Source organism: Pan troglodytes, chromosome 18 (genome assembly GCF_028858775.2).
Source record: "Pan troglodytes isolate AG18354 chromosome 18, NHGRI_mPanTro3-v2.0_pri, whole genome shotgun sequence".
Taxonomy (NCBI): Eukaryota; Metazoa; Chordata; class Mammalia; order Primates; family Hominidae; genus Pan; species Pan troglodytes.
The window spans coordinates 38,552,343-38,568,574 of NC_072416.2; the positions used below are offsets into that span (position 1 = coordinate 38,552,343).

A 16,232-nucleotide genomic window follows, 5' to 3' on the forward strand; every position below is an offset into this window, starting at 1 on the left:
TGAGATGAAATGATGAGATGAAAAATGATATGAAAAATGATGAGATGAAATGAGATGATGTGAAGTGACATAATGAAATAAATGAAATTAGATGAAATTAAATGAAATAATGAAAATGAAATGGAAATGAGATGAGATTTGATGAAATGATGAGATGATATGATGAGATGAGATAAAATGAGATGAAATGATGAGATGAAATGATGAAATGAGATGAAATGATGAGATGAAATGATGAGGTGAAGTGATGCACTGTCACGTGTGTGCCTATTCTTTTTCCCACCCAACAAAAATTATAATTCATTTTAATTTTATTATTTAAGAATATTCTTAAGAGTAGAAGGAAAAATAATGTCTACATTATGGGTTACAATCTAAGTATAAATAATACATAAATATATTAAAACTTACAAAGAATATGTTTTGGAATCAAATATACCATGCTTCTGTGATGACAGTTATTTCATGCTGGTTGTCACAATTTTACATGAAAAACTAATGAAAAAATGTTTTTAACTTTCTAAAAATAAGTTTCCAAAAGAGTTTTACATTCGAAATATGAAAAAGATGTCTTTGCGTTCCTTAATCTGATGAGATTTTCACAATCTGCACATGATAATTGTTAGATTTTTATTGTGTTGATAAATTGTATATCAAATAAAAATGTTATTACCTCTTAAATTAGGATTTTTATGTGATATAGGCAGAAAGGAAGGCAAGTTTTTATAACTTTGTCTAAATGAACTTTCTAAATGCCCGAGTATTAAAAGATAACGTCTATAAATCACAATGTATGTATTACTGTATGACCTAGGACCAATCAAAACCGTTACCTCTGATAACATTATATTGTGCCCAATATAAAATAGATATAATAATACCTCAAACTTAAATCCAGGCATTGTCATTGAATATCTTAAGAATATGCAGCAAAGGTGCTTTTAAAAATACAAGCTAGTGATTGTACTAAATTTGTAAATCACATAGGATAGTGGGTCATTTTAAGAATATTAGTTATTTCAGTCTATAAACGTGGATGTCTTTCCTTTTTTGTGTTTTCTTTAATTTCTTTCATTAATATTTGTCATTTTTGTTGTAGAAATCTTTTACTTCCTTGGTTAAATTTATTTCTAAGTACATTTTTGTAGCTATTGTAAAAGGAGTTGCTTTCTTAATTTCTTGTTTCAGCTAGTTTACTATCAATATATAGAAATGCTACTGATTTTTGTATGTTGATTTATATCCTGCAACTTTATTAATTTCATGTATCACCCTAAGAAGCTTTTGGTAGCATCTTATTTTTTTCCGTGTATAAGATCACATTGTCTTTAAACAAGGACAATTCGACTGTCTCCTTTCCAATTCAGATATCCTTTGATTTCTTTCTCTCACCTAATTGTCCTGGCTAAGACTTTCACTATGTGAAATATGATTGGTGAAAATAGGCATCCTTTTCTTGTTACAGTAAAATCTTTTTCTTGTTCACAGTAAAATCTTTCACCTTTTCCACACTCAGTATGATCTTAGCTGTAGATTTGTCCTTTATGTCCTTCTGTGTTAAGGCATATATTTTCTATACTAAATTGTTAAGAGGTTTTTTGTCATGTAAGAATATTTAATTTTGCCAAATGCTTTTATTGTGTTTATTAATTTGATCATATGGTTTTCAGTATATATCCAAAGGAAAGAAAATCAGTATATCAAAGAGTTACCTGCACTGCATGTTTATTACAACACTATTCACAATAGCCAAGATATGGAATCAACAAAAGTGTCCATCAACAGATGAATGGATAAAGAAATGTGACATACATATATAATGGAATATTATTTAGTTATAATAAAGAACAAAATCCTGTTATTTGTGGCAACAAGAATGCAAGTGGAGGGCATTATGTTAGGTGAAATAAGCCTGGCATAGAAACATAAACACCACATAACTACGTGTTCTCACTTATGTATGGAAGCTAAAATTTTTAATCTCGTAGAAGTAGATAGTAGAGTTTTGGTTACCATATCCTGGAAAGAGTAGGAGAAAGAAGAGTATAAGAAAAATGTGGTTAATACATACAAAATTACAGCTGGAGAGAAGGAAGAAGTTCTAGTTCTCTACAGCACTGTTGGGTGACTGTAGTTAACGGGAATTTATTGTGTGTTTTCAAATAACTAAAATAAAAGATTTTGAATATTCTCACTGCAAAGAAATAATACATGATTTAGGTAGTGGATATGATAATGACTGTGACTTGATCTTTATGCATTGCATAAATATATCAAAATATCACTCTGTACCCCATAACATGTACATTTATTATATGTCAAAGTAAATTTAAAAGAGAAAAAATGAGGTAAAGGTAAATGTACAGAATTTAATTACTTTTTCTTCTATAAAACCCAAGAGTCAGTACCAAGAAGAGTCAATTTATTAGTTTTCTAAAATAAAAAAAATCAAAGTCACCAAAAAAGAGCAATATCCAAGAAAACATTGAAAATGAAACACAACATTTAGTAAGAATAGAAAACTTGGGCACTGTATCACCCTGTTCCTAGATACCTATTTACTGATAGCAATTTAAATAGAATTGTATTCTATCTAATTCGTTTATACTCCCAGAGTTCGAAATTACATTTTACCTACAATAAATGAGATAACACTTGCAAATTATATGGTACTCTGCCTAACACACGTTAATAACTCAATACATGTTAGCAATAAACTTTTAGTATAGTAGTCAAAGTATTAATTTCTCACATTGCAAGTTCCTTCAAAGACATGAATACAACCTTTCTAGTGACTCCTTGTTCATCAAGATACCTCTTCAAATTATTCTATTTGTTTCATTCAGTATATTATCTGTGTATACCGATATGATATTACACTCTTTTTTTTTTTTTAGATGGAATCTCATTCTGTTACTGATGCTGGAGTGAGGTGGCATGATCTCGATTCACTGCAACCTCCACCTCCCAGGTTCAAGCGATTCTCCTGTCTCAGCCCCCCAAGTAGCTAGGACTACAGGTGCACATCACGATGCCTGACTAATTTTTGTATTTTTAGTACAGTCAGAGTTTCACGCTGTTGTCCAGGCTGGTCTCGAACTCCTGACCTCAGGTGATCCACCCACCATGGTCTCCCAAAGTGCTGGGATTACAGGCATAAGCCACCGCACCCAGCCTGATATTGCACTCTTGGATTTTGAACACTGAATATCTTTTTGAAAGATTACACCTCTTTACCTCTTTGTGCTTCAGAAGTTATTTTCCTTCAAGTGTTCTCAGAGTCTAATGAAGAATGAAGTCATGTTTTATCACTTTTGTCCTTAAAGATTTCAGACATGCTGAAACTGATTGAAGTATCATTTGCTACCAGATAGATTAATTATCTCTAGTTGTAGGAGTGGATACATCTTTAATGGTATATTTTGGGTTATTGTCTTATTTTTGATGCAGTGTTCTATAAATAATTTATTAAACCTGGCATCCTTGGGTGAGCATGGATTTTTCAACTTTGGTGTTATATTGTGTTTGCTTTTAAAAACTGCTTTTGAGGCCGGGTATGGTGGCTCTTGCCCATACCCAGCACTTTGGGAGGCCAAGGTGGGAGGATTACCTCAGGTCAGGAGTTCAAGACCAGCCTGGTCAACATGGCAAAACCATGTCTCTACTGAAAACACAAAATTAGCCAGGCATGGTGGTACATGCTTGTAGTCCTAACCACTCAGGAGGCTGAGGCAAGAGAATCACCTGAACCTGGGAGGCAAAGGTTGCTAGGTTGCTGTGAGCCAAGTTCGCACCATTGCACTCCAGCCTGGGTGAAAAGAGCAAAACTCCGTCCCCCCCCCCCAAAAAAAAACCCACCCAAAACTGCTTTTGAATGGAGTTGTACATACAATCTTTATGAAAAAAATTATCAAGTGCATAAGTTCATATTAGAAAAACCAATAATACTCCAGGCACAAGTTAGTACTAAAAAAGTTATGTTGAATATTCTCTAATACAACATGCTTTTTCCCTTCATGAACGATTTGTGTTTTACTGAGAAGAGTCATTGTTTATGGTAGACATTAGACTACAGATGAATATGTACTTTAAACACTCTTAGTTGCTTTCTTAATTTTATATCTGCTGCTTTATGCTTCTGTTTATTTTCATTCTTTCCAATGTCCACATTCTAGTAAATTTGAATATTTTAATCCAAGTTTATATACTATTTAATATTGCTTGTATAGTTTAGTATTTTAAGACTCAAAAAGGTCTACAGAAAGAAGAAAAAGATCAACATGTTATTAATCATTTAAAGATCATTTTAAAATCTTTGACCTTTATATTTTAATGAATAAAATGTTGGTAGTTATTAGTATAAAATAATTTATGTCTTTTGGACTTAGCATCCAGTATTTCTTTTTTAATAAAGAAAATAATTATTCTCTTGCAATATACTATGTTTATCTGGGTTTTGAAAAATGATGTTTCCTAATATGAGAAAGCCATTTACATTTTTAAATCTACAAAGGCAAATGGAATGGTACTAAATTATTTACATAATAATGTTTAGGTGGTGGCCCTTATAACATTCTTTCTATACTTCCTACAGAGTTGGGGATATGCAATCCTAGAATATTTCTGGGAGCTAATCCTTTAGCTTGATGAATGAAACAAGACTTTTAAATAAAATTAAACTTTCAAATTATCCAGGTAATGGGCCTGTCTTTTAATTCAATGGATATGGAGCATAATGAATTATCCCCTGTTCATTGGGTAATAAGTTCTCATTCTTAACTTCTAATACTCAAAATGTCCTTTAATTTTTAATTTTCAATAGTCATATCATTATCCCTAGGTATTTTAGCTTCTATCTTAAATTCTAAAATAATTTTGAAACAGGAGAAAGTATTCTTTATTACTATATGTATTAAACATCATGGTTTTCAAATTTAACTGCAAATGTATCTTTTCATTGCTTCTTGGTGACGCCCTTCACCCTATCCATATTGTCACTACCAAGTGGTGATTACTTTTCAGGTTCACATACTTGTTCTTTAGAAAAATCTTCTCTGTGCCTTATAAAGAATATGATTGTTGGCATTCAAAAGCCAGCGAAGTATACATTATTAGCCTGTTGCCTAACTCATTTCTTTAAGAAACTACACTAATTACCCACATACTTATGTTTTTATTTCCTCATTATTTCTGGAGAAAACAAATACTGCTAACATGATATTTGTAAGAGAGAAAAAAGTCTTTTCTTGAAAAGTGCTGTCATTGTAGTACTAACTTACAGTATCAACTTCTTTATCAACTCCTTATACACTTTGTATTCTGAGAGAAATAAAAAAGCTAAAAGTGAAATGACTTTTTTTACTCTCCATATTATAAGCACCCATCTTGGTAATTTAGGGTCTTTATAGTTAGGGTAAGTTGTGTCATACCGAGGTTACAAAATAATAAGTATTTTGTCTCTTTGGGCCTTTCCTTATTCAGTAATACTGTCAGTTTGGCTTTTTTTCTAGGTCAACTTATTGATCTCAGTATTCTGAAATAATATGTTTACTATCTTTTGATAAGCATTTAAAATATTAGATTTATCGTTACTCTTCTGCCTTCATTGGGCTGGAAGAATAATTGTTTCTCTCACTCCACAAAAGCCAAGTTGCAGAGAAAAACACATAGACATTCAACTGCAAAGCAGAGAAACTTGACTATTTCCTGCAATTTTAAAGTGTATATTGAATAAAACCATCTTTTTATTTTCTTTTTTGCTCACTGGCAAATATTAACAACATCAAGTGTGTTATTATAATGTTATCTAGTTAAAAATCTCAAAAAGTTTTCATAATTACCATTTAAAAATATATAAATAGGTGACCTAATGTTAATTTTTATTGTCTGAGACCATGTCTGTTATTTCACTCTTTAAATTCAGTTAGTCATGCAGAACCTAGCACTTAGTGGATACTCAAAAATTATTTGCTGGATAAAAAAAGGTTAAACATGTAATATATACAAAATGTACTAGAAAAAATGCACCAAACAATTTTGTTATAGCAGTTTAATGTAGAATATTGCCTTTAAAAGATAATATAGTTTTCAGGTGTCTACAGTGATTTTGTAATATTTGTGCACATATAAAATAATATTTCCAAAAATGTAATCCAGTGAGGAAATATACTTTCTAAATTCTAGATTTATAATTTAGGGTTTAAATTATAAAATCATTAAGACACAAGTGAAATATAGTCAAATATCCCCTTGGAAAAAAATTAAGTGGCTTCTAAAGTGAGGTATTCATATATGTAATTTTACAATCCTCCAGTGATAGAATTAATTAAATACACCACCAAATTGAGAAGTGTTAAAAGAGAAGCACTAATAATGCCAGTGACCATGTAACATGGATTAAGCTACAAGTCATAGAAATGTGATGAGAAGCCTCAGCGCTGTAAAACAGAGGGTGGAGGAAAGCTTTTCCTCTCTCAAATGAGATTTGCCAAGTATACTTCTTGAAGAATAGGAAGTTGAAGTGTTCAGGACTTTTATGTCTATTCTACTTTGGCTTAGTTTACATGATTCTTAGTTTATTAGCCTAGAAATGGCCAAGAAAACTTAAGGCTCAATAATTAGTTATAAATATGAAATATCCCCAATTTTTAAGATAAAAACAACTTATAAATGTATTTGTCTGTAAAAATTGTGTATATTTTTACAGAACATCTATTTCTTTCTTTTTTTATTTTTTATTATACTTTAAATTCTAGGGTACACATGCACAATGTGCAGATTTGTTGCATATGAATACATGTGCCATGTTGGTGTGCTGCACCCATTAACTCATCATTTATATTAGGCATATCTCCTAATGCTATCCCTCCCCACTCCCCCCGCCCCACAACAGGCCCTGGTGTGTGATGTTCCCCTTCCTGTGTCCAAGTGTTCTCATTGTTCAATTCCCATCTATGAGTGAGAACATGCGGTGTTTGGTTTTTTGTCCTTGTGATAGTTTGCTAAGAATGATGGTTTCCAGCTTCATCCATGTCCCTACAAAGGATATGAACTCATCATTTTTTATGGCTGCATAGTATTCCATGGTGTATATGTGCCACATTTTCTTAATCCAGTCTATCGTTTTTGGACATTTGGGTTTGTTCCAAGTCTTTGCTATTGTGAGTAGTGCCACAATAAACATACGTGTGCATGTGTCTTTATAGCAGCATGATTTATAATCCTTTGGGTATATACCCAGTAGTGGGATGGCTGGGTCAAATGGTATTTCTAGTTCTAGATCCCTGAGGAATGGCCACACTGTCTTCCACAATGGTTGAACTAGTTTACAGTCCCACCAACAGTGTGAAAGTGTTCCTATTTCTCCACATCCTCAGCAGCACCTGTTGTTTCCTGACTTTTTAATGATCGCCATTCTAACTGGTGTGAGATGGTATCTCATTGTGGTTTTGATTTGCATTTCTCTGATGGGTCTATTTATTTAAAACAAAGGGAGGGAAGTCTCATTTACATTAGTCTTTTTCATAGCCTTTTGAACTTTGCGATTTCTATGTTTCAGAACCTATTTCTTACAGTTTTTCTATGCTAAACTCTGTCCTGGTCAGTTCTAGAGTGTATGAAGAACCAAATGATGTAACTGTATGCGACCTGGCTGTAGTGGAACAAATTTGACTCTTAAGTATGCAGGCTCTAATTTTCCTGTCTGGTTTTGGTAAGTATTCCTTACACAGGTTTTCTCTTTGAGAATCTGGGATTGAGAGGTTGATGAATGAAAATTAATCCTTTCACTTTGTTGTGTATAGGTTTGCAATAATTAGGTCAGAGTGGAGTTTTAAGGTCATGGAGGGGGCTGATGACTTACAAATAATGGGCTCTGATTGGGCAACTACTCATCTGAGTTCCTTCCACTTGACCTAATTAAGCTTGTGAAATTTACACTAAGCCATGAGCTCATCTTTAAAAAGTTTTATTAAAAGATTTTCAGCTGTTCCAAATAGGACTTATTGGTGGAATGTGTTTTAAAGGATCACATCAGATGAATGAAAGGTATTTGATCCTTTGTTTCCTTAATAATAAAATGATGGCTTGGAAAAATAGGCTAGAGTCTAACCACAGTGCTATTATTAGGCTTTCTTGTTAAACATAGGTCTAAGCCTAAGTATGTCAATACAACAAATACTTACTGTTTCATTTCTAGTAATAAAAAAATAAAGTCTTTCTGGCATAAGGATGATTTTCATCTGGTTATTTTGAAACATTTTTGTAAAATAAATTTCCATCTCTAAAGAACATTTTTAATTTGTAAGGAGGGGTATGTCTCTGTGCACTGGAAGAGAGGGAGGACTAAATCACTGGGAAGTCTTATGATAAAGAAGCCATTGGCTTAAATCAGCAAAGCAAGCCATCCCTTGGTTTAAGGTGTTTTTCCTGGCCATCCTGTCTTGACTAGAACTTTACCTACACCTTCCTTTTTGGTTTAGGCAAATTATAATATCTAAACCTGAAGTCTCAGCTCTGTGTCTTTGAGATATAAATGTTCTACCACGTCTTCTCTGGAACCTGATAACTATCTATCTCTTTAAAATGCAAGTCTAGGGAGATGACTCATCAGAAAAAGAAGAAAAAAGAGGCATTTGGAAATTGTGCAAATTAAAGCAGCCCCTGATGCCAAAGTCTACACATTCCTGAGTGAGTCAGTTCTGGCCAGTTCTAGCTGGATCAAGAGAGCTCTGCTGGGCAAGCCTGAAGAGCACCTGGATGGCAGACACCTGAGGAGCCAGGTGCCTGAAACTTCCTCCACCTGCTTGAGGAGCGCTGAAGCCCAGGTGCTGGCTGGACAACCCCTTCTGGTTGCCTAAGCAGGTGGCAGGAGAAGGAAACAAGGTCAGAGGCAGAGTGTTGAACCCTGCCTCCCAGGTGGGTGGAAGATGCCTGTCGCCAAACTAGGGCCCAGCTTGCCGGGTGAGATGGGTGAACTGGTGATCCCCCGAGAGAGTGGACGTCAGAACTACATGGTCCTGGACCTCACCTCGGCCAGCGAAGGAGAGAGAGGGTTAATGTTAACTGCACGAGGCCCACTCTAGCCTTAAATTCTGAAATTCAAACCCTTCCCTTGGAGACAAAACAAACATGACAAGGAATTCTGACATCAGGGGACAAGAATCACAAGTTCCCTGGTGGGAGACTGAGGAGGCAGTGTCCTTCCTGCCCTTGGTCTACTGGCTAAGAACCTTCCTCAGCCTGACCTTTCCACATTGCACTTCCAGCTCTGTTTGCAATTTTCCTCCTTTAGTGCTGAGGGAATCCCAGTGTTCGATCCTGAAATCTATAGGTTCCTAATGGGTGGTTAAAAAAAACCGCAGCGAGAGAAGCAGAAAATGTTTCCTCTTCCTGAAAAACTGTAGAAAGGCAGGCACCATTCTGGGTGAGGACATGGTCCTTGCAAATGTCTTTGTGTTTTTTTTATTATTATTTTTATTTTGAGATGAAGTTTTGCTCTTGTTGCCCAGACTGGAGTACAGTGGTGTGATCTCTGCTCATTGCAACCTCCGCCTCCTGGGTTCAAGCAATTCTCCTACCTCAGCCTCCTGAGTAGCTGGAATTACAGGCACCTGACACCACACCTGGCTAATTTTTTGTATTTTTAGTAGCGATGGGGTTTTGCCATGTTGGCCATGTTGGTCTCTAACTCCTGGCCTCAAGTGAGCCACCCGCTTCTTCCTCCCAAAGTGCTGGGATTACAGGAGTGAGCCACCGCATCCCACTGTGAGTGAGTGAGCCACTGCAAAAGTCTTTAAAGACAGCATGTTTCAGAGGCTGTGACGGTGCCCTGTGAACGTGCCAAATCTCGCAGTCCCGGGAGCTCTGAGGAGCAGGCCCAGCTCCTTGCCAGGCTGATGGTACTGAAACTCTGCTCTCCAAGACATAACCTGTTGGCCGTGCAAGATTTCTTAATTGACTGTGGACCGTGAGAGTCTGCATCTCATTTTAATTAAGACAGGAAAAGAAAGAACAAAAGAGCAACTCCCAGGTTATAGAGAGACTGGATTTTAGTATAATATTCAAGTGTAGCGTTGCTAATAATAACAAACCTTTCCCCTCCCAAATGGTAAACACTTGCACTGCCTATTATACAAAAATTCAACCATCCTCTCTGTTCCCCCGATATCTCCTCCCCAGTGACCCCCCTCTCATGCGGCCTCATGAGCCTGGCCAGTGGTGAATGGCACTTTCATGGGCATGAGACTCCACGTGAGTGGGACTCAGCTGGGACCCCTCTCCACGTGGGAGCTGGAGAAGCCACCCTAGTACCAGCTTAAAGTGTCCGTGATGTCCCTGCTGCTGAGGTAGGGGCCGCCTCTGAGCTGGTCTCGGGGTGTGAGCTGCTGCTGGTAGTGGGCTCTGCCCTGAGGGCCTGGTGGCTGGTCGGAAGGGCAGGCACACATGGGTGACTCCCCAGGATCTCAGGCCACCTCCCCACCACAGTCCTGCACTGTGTGCTCCAGGCATGTGCTGAGTGCCTGGTCAATCACCAGTGCCCTATTGATCCCCGTCTCCAGAGAGATCATTTAGCGTCACTCCACAGAGGGGGAAACTGAGGCCCAGAGAAGTAAGGTGACTCTCCCCAGTCACAGGTCTGGTCAGCAGTAGGATGGGAGGCTAGTCCCTTGCTGTCTGACTCCCTGAGCCCACCCATATCCCAAGGCAGCCAACCTCTGCCCGCCCTGGCTCAGGCCCCGACTGGCCCCTGTGGTGGGTGATGTCTATCTTCCTGGCCTTTGTGCTCCCAGCCAACTGGGATGGAGCCTCCAGCTGGCATGACAGGTTGTAGCTACGGACAGAAGAGTGGCTGTGAGGCTGCCGGGGATCTCACCAGAGCCCCCTCCCAGGGCCTGTCCAGAGTGAGGTCTGGGTACCCCAGGCATTGCCAGACCACAGGATCTGATGTTGGCCAAGAGGCTATGGCCAAAGGCTTTCTGAGGCTGGCCCCCAGGGAGAGTTCAATCCTACTGTCCCAATTCCTGCCCTGGCCTTACCTCTCAGTCTCACCGAGCCGCTTCATGGTCCCAAACCAGGACCCAAAGTGCTGCTTGGGCTCAAGGTTGTAATTATTTGCAGCCAACTGGAGCAGCGGACCTCCTTGCTTACTTTGAATTCCTGGGTCCAGAGGGAAAAACTGGGTGGTGACAGGGACTGGACAGGGATGCCACAGGGGCCCTGTGGGGGTGTTAGATGGGGTGGTGGCCAGTCTTTGCTCATAGGGGACCCCCTCCTCCTCTCCAGTCCTGTCCCCACCTGTTCTCAGAGCTGGCTGAAGCAGCAGCTCCTCCAGGAAGGTGTCCTTGGTTTCAACCTGGTACTCCCACCTGCAGGTCTTCCTGGAGTGTCTCCTCTTTGTCTGTCTCCCCATAAATCTAAGACGAGGGGGATGGATTTGCCCACTGCTACTCACCGTATGACTCTTGTGAGGTTGATCTGTCTCCCCTGCAAGGCCAACAGCTGAAGTCCATCAGAAAGGGTCATCTGGCCCAGAGCCAGCCCCTGCCCACCCCTGTCATGCTGCACCCAGGGTGCAAGACCCAGATCAGGTCTGGGTGACAGGAGGGGTATAGAGGGGCTGAGGCTCAGGGGCCTTCTAGCCTAACTTGTCTGGAGACAGTTGGGGAAACTGAGACCCCAAGCAGGGAGATATGGCTCCGAGAGATTATTCTCATTAACCTGGAACACTTTTGCAAGCTGTTAGGTATAGGAAGTCTGTCACAGGTAAGAGAAATGCTTTTTGAGAGCATGAGAGACAGAAGGGTTGTGACAATATTGAAACACCACTGTGCAGATTCACCAATTGCCACTCCAAGATTTGCCTCTGCTCTGATTGATCGCTGACATTCAGATTGTCACCCAAATATAAGGACGTTAGCAGAAAGACTCATTCAATACAAGTGGACTCAGACATAGATAGGATTTGGGTTGCAAAAAGCCCCTTTTGTTCTTTTATTTTATTTTGGAAAAAACTGTTATTGTGAAAATTCACACATATATATAGAAAAAAACTCAATCAATGCAAAAGGATAGACAATGAACAAATGAATTCCCCTTCCACTCCAGATCCGCACCTCAGATCCAGACCTCCTGAGCCCACTTCCCCCATCTCATCACAGATCCAGACCTCCTGAGCCCACTTTCCCCATCTCATCACAGATCCAGACCTCCTGAGCCCATTTTCCCCATCTCATCACCAGTGATTTCTTGGGCTCTGCATTAGTTTTCTATTGCTGCTGCAACAAACAGCTACAGACTCAGTGGCTTCCATTTCTGTCTTATAGTTCTGGTTGCCAAAATTCCTAAGAGGATCTCACTGGGCTAAAATCAAGGTGCTAGCGGGGCTATGTCCCTTCTGGAGGCTTAAGGGATGAATCGGCTCCCTGTCTTTTCTAGCTTCTAGGGGCTCCAGCTTCTAGGTTTGTGGCCTTCTTTCTGTATCCTCAAAGCCAGCAACAGCAGGTGAAGTCCTCGCCCATCGTGCATCACTCTCCCTTCTGCCTCCTTCAACTTTTTTTTTTTTTTTTTTTTTGTATTTAGCGGGAACGAGTACAGGATTCTTACATAGTCAAAAAGCTCCTTATAGAGAAGCTCGGAACTTTCAATACAGCTTTGCCTTTTTTGCCATTTTAATTTTCCATTTAATTTAAATGTATTCTCTCATTTGACCTTCATACTCTGTGGAGAAATATTTCAATTTCGGCTTGTATTGACAAGCTGTTTTCACACAGCCCCCACATCACCCAACCAACCAGCAGAGATCCTCATTCCCATGAAACAGATAAAGAAACTGAGGCCCAGGGAGGCTAAGTCCTGCCAGGATCATTCACCTTCCAAGGTAAGGAGCCAGTTCCAGACCTGGGTTTGTGCAGCTCCAAGCTCCCCCGTCTTTCTACAATGCTAGATTTAGACTATAGCAATCTAGCAAGTGTGGCCACACAATGGTCAAGTTGGATTTAGATGATGTTCTCTATAAATCCATTCTCCTCTCCCGTGTAAGCAAGGCAAAGCACTCTAGGCCATGGGGAGTCCCTGAAGACTCGATGAACTGCAGTGGCCACATCAGGAGGTTGCAGGTTGACCAGAACTCACCGACACAGCAGGAGAGCAGCTTGGAACCTGCAACTCAGCCAAGACCCAGTGCCTTGGATTGGGGGAGAAAACATGCAGCCATTCCTCTCTCTCTGTTGGCTAGAGGGGATTCTGGCTTTTCCTGCCAGAGCCACCCCTTTCCCTCCTCCTAAAGTTGATGGTGGTTCTTTAAGGAAAGGGAGAAGTGCACGGTGTGATAGGGCAGGAAGAGAAGAAAACGGAGGAGAGGAGGGGACTTTCCCATAAGCAGGCAGAAGAAAAGGCAGCTGTGGTGTGTGATGGACATGGAAGCAGTGGTGTCCAATGTGAGGTCAGCCCTAGAGGAGAGACAGAGAGAGAGACAGAAAAGTGAGAGAGTCCTGACCCTTACGATTAACATGGGATCTGCCTGCAAATGCTGTTTAGGGCCATCGCCTCTTCCTGTACTGCTATTTTTTAGAGTGATGCTCCTGAGCCCCATGACCCAGTCAAATTTGATGACCCCTTCAGCCAGATTCAGTGCTGGGAGTCCAGTGTGATCTGCCTGGATCTTGCTGCATTGAGAACAGGCCAGATCTTGACACCAACACAGGGGCTGGATATGAACAGGCAACAGCTGGGTTTCTGAGTCAGAAAGACTTGGTTAATTGCTAATTGCTTAGGCGAGTAATTCAATTTTGTTCAGTCAGGTTCCTCAGCTATAAAATGCAGATGACAGTACTTATTCCTCCAGGTTGTGGGGAAAATGGAGATTCTGAGCACGATGTCCATTTCACAGAAAGGTACCAATTTGGTGGCTTATTTTCCTTTCTACCTTCAGAAGTGGCTATCCCTGCCACCCAAACAGACCCTCGACTCTCAAGTGGATGGGGTCCCATTTGCACAGGGGGAGAGCTAACAGCCTACGTTGAGTCTATACTTACCACTTAGTGAGCATGGTATCCACTCAGGGGCCTCTGTGGGCATCCGTCTCCTCTGCGGCATCTTTCCTCCCCACCGCTGGGCCTGCACATGACCCCCTCCTTGGGTTAGGCCTCTGATCAGTGATGACCTTGGTATGGTGGTGATGGTCATTCTTGGCACCAAATGAGCCAGTTATATCATCAGCTATTCAATAAAACACTAATCTAGGTGTCACCATGAAAGTATTTTGTGACATTGTTATGTACGTGTTGTTACAAATGTGCATGATGCATTTACTACAGCATAGAATTTTGCCTGGGTGCCAGCCTGAAGTCTGTCTGACAGATCATAGCCATGTTAGTCCCACAGTCACAGGGGCCAATGGATTAAATTATTTTATCTCCCTTGAGAACTAAAAATAAAATCCTAAGCCCATTAGTAGAGACGGGGTTTCCCTATGTTGGCCAGGCTGCTCTGGGACTCCTGGCCTCTAGTGATCCACCTGCCTCGTCCTCCCAAAGTGCTGGAATTACAGGCATGAGCCACTGCCCCCAGCCAATCTTTGTGATATTTTGAAATTGACGTTTATATTTTGTTCAGAGTCAAAGCTAAAATAGAATTGTTTGAAAATTAATATTTCAGGAACTATTTTTTAATTAAGTTGAATTTTATTTTATTTCATTTCAGTAGGGTTTTAACTTAAAAAATATATATATACATACATGTATGTGTGTGTGTGTGTGTGTGTGTATATATATATATATATGTTTTTTGTTTTGTTTTTCCTGAGACAGAGTCTTGCTCTGTCACCCAGGCTGGAGTGCATTGGCATGATCTTGGCCTCACTGCAGCCTCCACCCTCCTGGCTCAAGCAATTCTCCTGCATTAGCCTCCCAAGTAGCTGGGACTACACGTGCCCACCACCACATCTGGCTAATTTTTATATTTTTAGTAGAGATGGGGTTTCACCATGTTGTCCAGGCTGGTTTTGAACCCCTGATCTCAAATGATCTGCCCTCCTTGACCTCCCAAAGTGCTGGGATTACAGGCGTGAGCCACCGTGCCTGGCCTAAAAAATATTTTTAAAGACAGGATCTAGCTATGTTGCCTCAGCTGGTCTTGAACTCCCAGTCTTGGCCTCAAGTGATCCTTCTGCCTCAGCCTTCTGAGTAGCTGGAAGCACAGCTGTGAGCCAGCACACATGGCTTTTTTTTATTTCTAATAAAAAAATTAATAGAGTTTCTTGTTTCACTGGACAAAATATGCATATATAGGAAGGAAAGACTTTTTGACTTGAGATTGCGCTGAAGAAGAAAAATGGAAAAATTAGGCATTTTAGTCTCTCAGTGTGTTATTTTTATAGGTTATACAGATGTCTTTTTAAAGTTTCTTTAGAAAGCTTTATTGAGATAAAGATAAATGAGATAAATTCACCTACCATGAAATCAACCCCTTGAGTGCAGAATTTTATGGTTTATAATATGTTCACAGAATCACACAAACAAGACAGGTGTCTAGATACTTTCAGACCATTTTCATCAGTCCACAAGAAATCCCATACCCATTAGCAGTCATCCTTATTCCCTTTTCCCCTAGTCCCTGGCAATAACTAGCCTACTTTCTGTCTCTGAGTTTAGCTGTTCTGGAGATTTCACAGAATGAAATCTTACTACATATGGTCTTTTGTGATTGACTTATTTCACTTGGCACAGTGTTTTCAAGATTTATCCATGCTGTAGCATATATCAGCACTTCACTCTTTTCTAATGCTGAGTAATCTTTTGAATGGATATACCATATTTTATCAGTTCCTCTGTTGATAGGCACTTGAGTTTTTTTTCCAATTTTTGGCTATTATGAACAATGCTGCTATGAACATTTGTGTACAAATTTTAGTGTGGATGTATATTTTCATTTCCCTTGGGTATATCCCTAAGGAATAGACTATCTGGGTCATATGATAATTGTTTAAGAATACAGGCACGTGCCACCACACCTGGCAAATATTTAAAAATTTTTTGTAGATAAAGGGTCTCGCTATTTTGCCCAGGCTGATCTTGAACTCCTGGCCTCAAGAGATCCTCTCACCTCAGCCTCCCAGAAAGTGTTAGCATTACAGATGTGAGTCACTGCACCTATAAAAGAGGCTCATACCTCTTTTTACATGTTTTTTTAAGACAGGGTTTCACTCTGTTGCCCAGGCTGGAGTGCAGTGGTGG

The 16,232-nt window shown here is 39.6% G+C and overlaps 1 long non-coding RNA gene across 2 annotated transcripts in view; it reads left to right on the top strand.

The window, feature by feature from the left end:
- The window catches only part of LOC107972908 (uncharacterized), a 31,452-nt gene extending 17,106 nt beyond the window's left edge, over positions 1–14,346 (top strand). For both annotated transcript variants that reach the window (XR_008539777.2, XR_010152592.1), the window contains exons 4-6: positions 7,605–7,711; positions 8,591–8,916; positions 12,771–14,346. This is a non-coding gene — a long non-coding RNA (uncharacterized LOC107972908). The remainder of the gene's footprint in view (positions 1–7,604; positions 7,712–8,590; positions 8,917–12,770) is intronic.
- Positions 14,347–16,232: the final 1,886 nt, after the last annotated feature.